This window comes from Cardiocondyla obscurior, linkage group LG03 (genome assembly GCF_019399895.1).
Source record: "Cardiocondyla obscurior isolate alpha-2009 linkage group LG03, Cobs3.1, whole genome shotgun sequence".
Taxonomy (NCBI): domain Eukaryota; kingdom Metazoa; phylum Arthropoda; class Insecta; order Hymenoptera; family Formicidae; genus Cardiocondyla; species Cardiocondyla obscurior.
The window spans coordinates 5,991,264-6,000,427 of record NC_091866.1 but is presented as its reverse complement, the minus strand read 5'-3'; positions in this window follow the sequence as shown (position 1 = coordinate 6,000,427).

Sequence of the window (9,164 nt, the reverse complement as noted above, 5' to 3'; positions counted from 1 at the left end):
AGATATGTCATATCTTTTAATGTAAATGCAATGTATATACATTGTATATTAAAATCTCTAAAAACTAACTTTTCAAAAAAAAGAAAAAATAGCGTCAAGTGTACAAACAAAGAAAAAGACAAAAAAAAAGAAAAAAACAAAAAAAGAAAAAAAAAGCCAAATTTTTCCAAAAACACTCAATAAAAGAAATGATATCAAGAAAAAAACGTCAAAAAAAAAAGATGTTAAAAAGAAAACCAAAAGAGCCAAAAAAAAAGAAAGTAAGAAAAAAACTTGACACTTAGAACGGACCAGAGCGTCGATATTTATTTCTCCACTCTAGGTATCCTAGGGTCTAGGTTGGAGTTGCTCTTCTTTAGTTTAAGAGGCTATCTGCATGCACCGAATTTACCCCGGAATGGCAAGAGTTTTTTCTGCCTTATCGTGAGAGGGAAAAGGAACAAATCTTTTTTATCTTAGAATTTATATAACTCCCCAAAAATAGAATATAAAATGTGCACTTTAATAACAAATACTCTTTATAAAACTAATGAGATCAAATAAATGCGCCAAGAACCTGAAGAAAATAAAAAATTATATTTAAACAAAATCAAGATTCCCCCCAAAAAAGACTCCCCCAAAATAGAACATAAAATGTGTACTTTAATAATAACAAATACTCTTTATAAAACTAATGAGATCAAATAATTGCGCCAAGAACCTGAAAAAAATAGAAAATTATATTTAAGTAAATCCAAGACTCCCCCTAAAAAAGACTCCCTTAAAATTATACTTGCCCAAAATAGAATATAAAATGTGTACTTTAATATAATATAATAATAAATATTTTTTATAAAACTAATGAGATTAAATAAATGCGCCAAGAAACTGAAGAAAATAGAAAATTATATTTAAGCAAAACAAGATTCCCCCCAAAAAAGACCCCTAAAATAGAACATGAAATATGTACTTTAATATCAAATACTCTTTATAAAACTAATGAGTTCAAATAATTACGCCAAGAACTTGAAAGAGCTAAAATATTTTTAATTACAAACTTATGTGGAACCATACAAACGTAGACCTAGGTTTGCCCCAATAATATAACGTGGTTAACATTACAAACCCATAGAACTGTACAAAAGTAAACTTAAGTTCGCCCCGATATGATATAACATGGTATATAACATGGTAATGTAAAGAAAAAAAAAACTTGGCGCTGCGAAACCAAATCTTTAAAATCTCAAATTATATTTTTGCTTTTACGATGTGCTATGCATCAGATTTTTGTAACCACACCGGATGTATATTAAAAAGTATTTTTTAAATACATCCGACAGTCCACAGTCTGTAAAAGTGAGATGGCAAAAAACTTGTTGCATTGTTTATTTTCAATATTTTTGTTACATTATACATATTTGTTAAGTCATCAGCATTCTTGTTTTGTCTTCTTAGAATTATTTTTCTTTTCTTATTTTTGTATATTTTTTTTTATTTAATATATTTTTTTTATTTTTTTTTATCTTTTATTGTAATTTTAATTTTTTTTTTCGTTTTTTTTTTTATTTTAAAGATTTGGTTTCGCAGCGCCAAGTTTTTTTTTTCTTTACATTACCATGTTATATACCATGTTATATCATATCGGGGCGAACCTAAGTTTACTTTTGTACAGTTCTATGGGTTTGTAATGTTAACCACGTTATATTATTGGGGCAAACTTAGGTCTACGTTTGTATGGTTCCACATAAGTTTGTAATTAAAAATATTTTAGCTCTTTCAAGTTCTTGGCGCATTTATTTGATCTCATTAGTTTTATAAAGAGTATTTGTTATTAAAGTGCACATTTTATATTCTATTTTTGGGGAGTATAATTTTAAGGGAGTCTTTTTTTGGGAGAGTCTTGGTTTTGCTTAAAAACTTTTTCGAGGACGCTTTTCTCGCTCACCTATACTTGGCGCTTTTTTTGAACCTTTTTTTTTAAAAAGGTCAGTTTTTTGGGGGGATATCATTCATTTTGTAGTTATAATCTTTTTGGGGGGAGTTTTGGTTTTGCTTAAAAACTTTTTCGAGTACGCTTTTCTCGCTCGCCTATACTAAGCGCTTTTTTGGAACCTTTTTTTTTAAAAAAGGTCAGTTTTTGGGGGGAATATCATTCATTTTGTAGTTATAATCTTTTTGGGGGGAGTCTTAGTTTTGCTTAAAACTTTTTTAAAAAAGCTTCTCACGCGCTTATACTTGACGCTTTTTTTAAACCTTTTTTTTAAGAAGATAAGTTTTTGGAAAAGATATCATTTATTTTGTAGTTATAATATAATCTAGAGACACGTTAGTGTTCTACGTTACGTGCACAAGCAGCGTGATCGATTGTGTCATTACGCGAGATCTTTTATTCTGAGCTATTGAGATGTTTGGATCTCAACAACGGTCTAACTGATCGCTTTTTAAACGTTGTATGAAAAGACGGGATTGAGTACAGTTTCGGTTGAAAACAGATATATTTAGACTTCATACAAAAGAAATGTTTATGTACGCGCGACAGTGTCGCAAAAACTCAAAACGTGTCGCACGCGATTAAATCGAGACACCTGTCTCACAGCACTCGACGCGTCGAGCAATTGACAGGTCGCAAAAAAAACGGGGAATCCGCACGCTATTTAAGAGACGACTGTGCCGCACCGAAAGGAGCCGCTCCTTTTATACCGCGAAAAAGTCTAGCATTTTCTGGAAAGTGCCGGCGCCGGAAACACGTCACGATGGAGTGATCTAGATCGCTCCAGATGAATTTTACCGGCGTGACGGCGACAAAAATAGGAGTTTAAATTGAGGTGACTCGCTGCTCACCAAGACGCGCTGAAAATATTGATATCGTGGCTGGCGTCGAAGCCAGCTGTTCGGCATGCGAGCGCGGCGTGATCCACGCGGCACCGGCTCGCTAAGCGGTGACAGCGACGGTGTTTTCTTTCCTTTCCGAACATCCCGCCCGCCTCGCGAATTACTAAAGACAATGTTGTATCGCCGGAATGATTTAACCAGAGTTAATTCGCGATTAAAACAAGACGTCATGTGCACTGCACACAGGCTCGGACGACACCTCTCAGAACAGAGACGCGATGCACGCGCGGGTAAAGAAATGAAATGAATTCACGTCATAATGATGCTGCATCGCAGAGCAGCCCAAACAATGCTGTCATGAAAAAATACAAAAAAATGAAACCCCAAGAAAGCTCAATGAACCAAGCAAAAGACAGAAGGAAAAGTTAATTGATATAACTAACCGCAAGGAACCCGGAACGTTGCACAATGCTTCAATTGCAAACGCGAGAATTTAATTAACCGGACGGTCCGAAGGCCGTTCGTCGCCAACGGGAAGCAGCACGATCTTGACGACGGGCCGAACCAAGGAAGAGGCCGCGGTGCGGACAGTCACCACGCGGATGTGGCCGTCGTCGCCCGGATGCACCTTCGTAATTCTTGCGAGAGGCCAGCGCGCAGGGGGGGGGGAACTCTCGCATCGCACTAGGCACAGTTGTCCCACCTGAGGCGGGGAGACGGGAGTTGCTCATTTTGGTCTTGAAGCGAGTCCGTGCAAATACTCGCCCGACCATCGACGCCAAAAATGATCGCGCATCTGCACGACCAGCTGCCAGCGCGACAGACGGCCAGTAGGGACGTCCAACAGGGTGGGCTCCGGAACAGCCAGTGGAGCAGATCCCACCAGGAAGTGGCCCGGGGTGAGGGCCGAGACATCGTCCGGGTCGTCGCTCAGGGGGGCGAAGGGGCGTGAATTCAAACACGCCTCGACGCCGGCCAACAGCGTGGTCATCTCCTCGAAGGTGAGAGTGGCGGTGCCGACCACCCGTCGAAAATGATGCTTCGCCGATTTGACGACCGCCTCCCAAAGGCCTCCGAAGTGGGGAGCGGCGGGGGGGTTGAACCGTCAGGAAATGTGCTCCTCAGCTAGTGCCCGGTGAATGCGTTGGGCCTCACGACTGCTGGCTCGAAACATCTCGCGCAGTTTTGCCTCCGCACCTGCAAAATTTGTTCCGCAGTCGCTGTAAACGACTTGCGGGAGGCCACGCCTGGACCCGAAGCGTCGCAGCGTGGCCAGAAAGGCCTCAGACGTGTAGTCTGACACCACTTCAAGGTGCACAGCACGGGTGCACAGACAAACAAACACGGCAACGAAAGCCTTGTGAGCCTTCCGCCCACGGCCCTTGCCGGCCCGCAGCATTAACGGCCCAGCGTAATCCACGCCAGTGTGCTGGAATGCTCGAGACGGCCTCACCCTTGCCGAAGGAAGGTCCGCCATGAGGGGGGTCGGGGCAGCCGCCCGCCATCGCACGCATGTCACACAGCGGTGAATTGCCTTCTTCACCGCGGCTCGAGCGCCGGGAATCCAAAATTGCTGTCGCAGGAGGCCCAGAGTTTGCTGAACTCCACCATGAAGAGCGCGAGCGTGGTAAGAAGAGATCAGCAAGGCACCCAGGTGCGAACTTCGTGGTAGAATGGCAGGGTGCTTCTCGTCGTACAATAAGAGAGAATGCCTCAGACGGCCGCGCACTCGAAGAACACCCTGAGGATCTAGAAAGGGAGAAAGCTTGTGACACCAGTGAGCCCTAGGAAGCGCAGCGCCAGAAGCCACAAGCTGCACTTCTCTCTGGAGGAGGACGGCCTAAACGCCGCGCACCACGGCCAGTAGCGCCCCGCGCAACTCCTCGGCCGAAAGGCCCGGCGACTCTGCGCGAACATTGTCCCTTCGGCGCCACCGGAAACACCAGGCCACGACGCGAGTCAGCCGTGAAAGGGAGGAAAATTTGCCGATCCATTCAGGCTCCTCCGCATCAGAAGCAACGACCGAGGCATGCGCTGAGATCCGAGCTTCGGGAAGATCCCCCTCCGCCACAGCCTCCTCATCCCCCGCTCCAAAGTCCGCGTCCGCGGTCAGCCACGCAGGGCCCTGCCACCATAAGGACGAGTGCACCAGCTCGGAAGGAGACACACCTCTGGAGGCACAGTCCGCGGGATTCTCGGTGCCCGCCACATGATGCCACCTTGCCTCGGGCAGCGTGAGTTGGATCTCCGACACACGTGTTATATCCCGAGCCCTTAGCAACAGAGGCTCGGGAATAACGCCGGAATGTCGCACGCGCGCGACCATTTAGCTTGATCGGCAGAATACCGCCGATCAAGGTAACCCGGCATTTCCGGCCGGGACGCGAAGTCCGAGGACAGTCGCGGTTGCCACCCGCGATTCCGCTGATTGCTATGATTTTTGGCATAGCAACAGTAGGAGATATATAGGGGCAGCCGCGGCCCGGACAGTCAGTCGCTAACTAGTATCTCGCGTGGAATCTTTAATTGAAGAACAAGTGTAAGTGTAACTCTGTAAAAGAAGGAAAGAAGGAAATAAAGAAGTGAAACAGATTAATGAAAAGGCGACTTTATTCCTAAAACTACAAGTCTCTCCGGAGAACGAATCCCACGGCACCCTTGCGGTGCAACACTGGTGGCAACGGTGGGATTCGCCCCCCGGAGTTTAGTCGCCCTCGTGTCGTCGCCCTTCCTTCTATTGGGCGTCCGACTGATAGTGCGGGACCTCTGCAACAAACAAATAAAAAATTTTTTGAGAACTCAACTTATGAATGAGAAGATAGAAGAAGACCATAAGCAAGGGAGAGCCGGACGTGCAACCTGAGCATCCCCTGACCAGCGTAACTACGAGCAGCAGCCACGCAGATAAGCAGCCACGCAGATAAGCAGTCACGCAGATAAGCAGCCAAGCAGACCGAATACGAGATAGAGAAGCGCACGAGCAGCCAAGCTGAGAACATCGCGACTCATCAGCTATCAAGCAGCATGCTGTTATCGGCGCTATTGTAAGTTAGTTATATATATATATATATATATATACAGGGCGAAAAAGCGAATAAGATTATATGTACCGCGGCGAATTCCTACTACACTGTCACACGTCGCGCCTATCGTGGTTGAACGGCATTACCGAGCCCGAAAACCTACAACCTATCTTTAAAAGAATTCCGTGCAGGCTAACGAATCAGACGCGAAGTTTTATCCGCGAAATAACGGTAGACGGCGAAATCTTGGACCGCGATAGCGCGATTTACGAATTCACGAACGGAATCTCCCTCCCTGTACCCATGTATTCGAATAACGCGAATTTCGTAAATTACCGAGAAGCCGAAGAATCCGGTAATCAAAGTCGCCGATCGTCAATAGGATCGCTAGTGAGCGAAATATTTGCACCCGAAGACCAACGATTTATATTCATGATGACCGATAACGGCGAAAAGAACGAGCCCTCGCTCACAGGCGGGGAAGGCGCGAGAGCGCGGACCTCACACGGCGAAAACTCTATCATCAACACGGAACCCGGCACCAACACAAACACAACGCAACCGCAGTGTCGACACTCCTCGCCAATCTCGCGACCAGGCGGCACAACGCGCGACGACGCGATGCTCACGATACTCGACGCGATATCACTGACCGCAACGAGAGTAGAAAGATTAGAGAACGAATATCTCGCGCAAAGATATGGCGCCAGGCTCAACAGGACGGCGGACTCCTTGCAGCACCCCGTGCCACCCCCGAGACGGCCCCAAAGAGATGTACGGCATTCTCTCAACAACCCGCGGCAATACTTAACACTGCAAAACGCAATCGGATTTATACCCTCATTCGACGGGAGCGAAAACAACGTAGAAAAGTTCGTTAAAGCATGCGAATATGCGGCGCGAAAAGTAGACCCGGAAGACGTGGATGAGTTATTGGCGGCTATACTCTACACAAAACTTACGGGACGAGCACTCTCGCGATTTGAATCAAAGCAAATTCTAAACTTCGCGCATTTCATACGCGAAATCGAAGAGGGTTACGTGCAGCGACGAGGTACAGCACACCTCCAGCTGGAATTCAACCAGCTACGTCAGCGCACGGGAGAAAGCGCGCAAACATACGGAACCCGAGCCGACACATTAGTGACCGAGCTATATGACGCGCTGAGCGAAGACTCCAACTACACGGCGGACGAAAAACGCGGGATATGGAACTCGCTCCAGAAACAAGTGCTGAACAATTACCAGACGGGTCTGCTGCCGCATCTGCAGACAATCGTCCGGTCGCGGAACTACAGGACGCTACAAGAAGCGGTAGCAGGAGCTGCAGCGGAAGAAAGACAGCGTAGCGCACCTGTACGCACATACAACGAGCGAGCGTACATCGAGCGAAACTTCCCGCGCAACCCGGCAAATCGCTCCCCCGTGCCAACATGCAACAGATGCGGGAGGCAGGGGCACCCGGGATTTCTGTGCCGCACCGGCAGGTACGCGCCCAGGTACGGCTTGCCCAGAGCCGAAAATATACCGCGCGTTAGTACCACGGACAAATTTTGCAATTACTGCAACAAGCCATATCACACGCGCGAAGAATGCCGTAAGTTAAAAAGGGACAGCGAGACACCGCAAGGAGCACGACGCGATAACCGAGCTCCCCCGCGAACACCCCGACGGACGACCACGGTGCATTCAACCTTACCGGAGGAGAGAGCGAGAGCGCCTACGAGACAACCGACACACGACGACACGCGCGTAGATAACGAGGCACGTTACGAGACGCGGCCCGCGCGAGATTATCAAGTGTCACACATCGCAGACGACAACAAAAATCGTCACTTGGATCTCGTCACCCTGCCCGTATTACAAGCCACGGGCGGGAAAATGACGTTCTTGCTGGACACCGGTGCTGCTATCACCCTCGTCAAAGTGGGGAAGCTGAAGGGCGATACACCGATTTACACTGAATCGATGGCCCTAACTGGCGTGACCGGACATAAGGCGCAAACGATAGGGACAACGCGCGTGTTAATTTACTTGCGAGACAGCACGATCTCGCACATTATGCACGTAGTGCCCGACGAATTTCCCATTGCGTACGACGGGATACTCGGGATGGATTTTCTTAAAGCGCAACGTACCGTGTACGACGTCGAGAACGGACTTTTGATAATTAATCGCGCCGCGATCCCGTTACAACCATACGTACGCACGACGCTACCACCGAGAAGCGAAACGATAATACAAGCCGTCACCGACAGCAACCAGATCGGAATAATATATGCCGATGAACTTAAACCCGGCGTGTTCATAGGCAATTGTCTAGTAGCCCCCGAAAATAATACTTGTGCCATAAGCATTTTAAACACACGAGACACAGCCGTGCCATTCCATACACCCGCCGTACACATAGAAGCGGAGCCGCAATTGTGCACGGTCAGCGCGCTCGCGTTACAAGATAAGCCAAATATAGCCGCAGTGCAGCAGCGAAGAGAGCACGTTAAAAAGCAGCTTAGAATCCAACACTTGAATAAAGAAGAAAAAGGTGAATTGACAAAAATCTGCGAAAGCTTTTGCGACATTTTCCAGTTGCAAGGCGACCCGCTTTTCTTTACTGACTCTGTCGCGCACGAAATTATCACGGAAAAGAAAAGTAGGCCAATTAGCTGCCGCCCTTACCGACTGCCCGAAAAACATAAGGTAGAAGTACGGGAGCAGGTAAAGAAGATGCTCGACGAAGGAATTATAAGAACCAGCGCAAGTCAATGGAACGCACCCATACTAGTGGTCCCCAAAGAAGCCGACGCATCCGGAAAATCGAAACTAAGAATAGTCGTCGATTTTAGAAAGCTAAACGATATTACAATAGGCGATTCTTTCCCTATTCCAAATATGACCGATATACTCGATCAACTCGGGCACGCGAAGTATTTTACGACCCTGGATTTGGCATCAGGATACCACCAAATCCAGATGAAGGAAGAGCATAAACAGAAAACCGCATTTTCTACACCCGAGGGACATTATGAATTTAATAGGATGCTCTTCGGACTTAAAAATGCACCGGCAACATTTCAGCGCATTATGAACTCGGTCTTATCGGGTCTACACGGTATCAAGTGTCTCCTGTATCTAGACGATATAGTCATCTACGGATCAACGCTAAAGGAACACAATAAGAGACTCGAAGCCGTCTTCAAACGTTTACGAGAAAATAATTTAAAATTGCAACCGGACAAGTGCGAGTTTTTACGAAAAGAAGTACTATATCTCGGACATCTAATAACCGAAAATGGAATTCGACCCGATCCTTCCAAAATTTTCGCGGTAAAA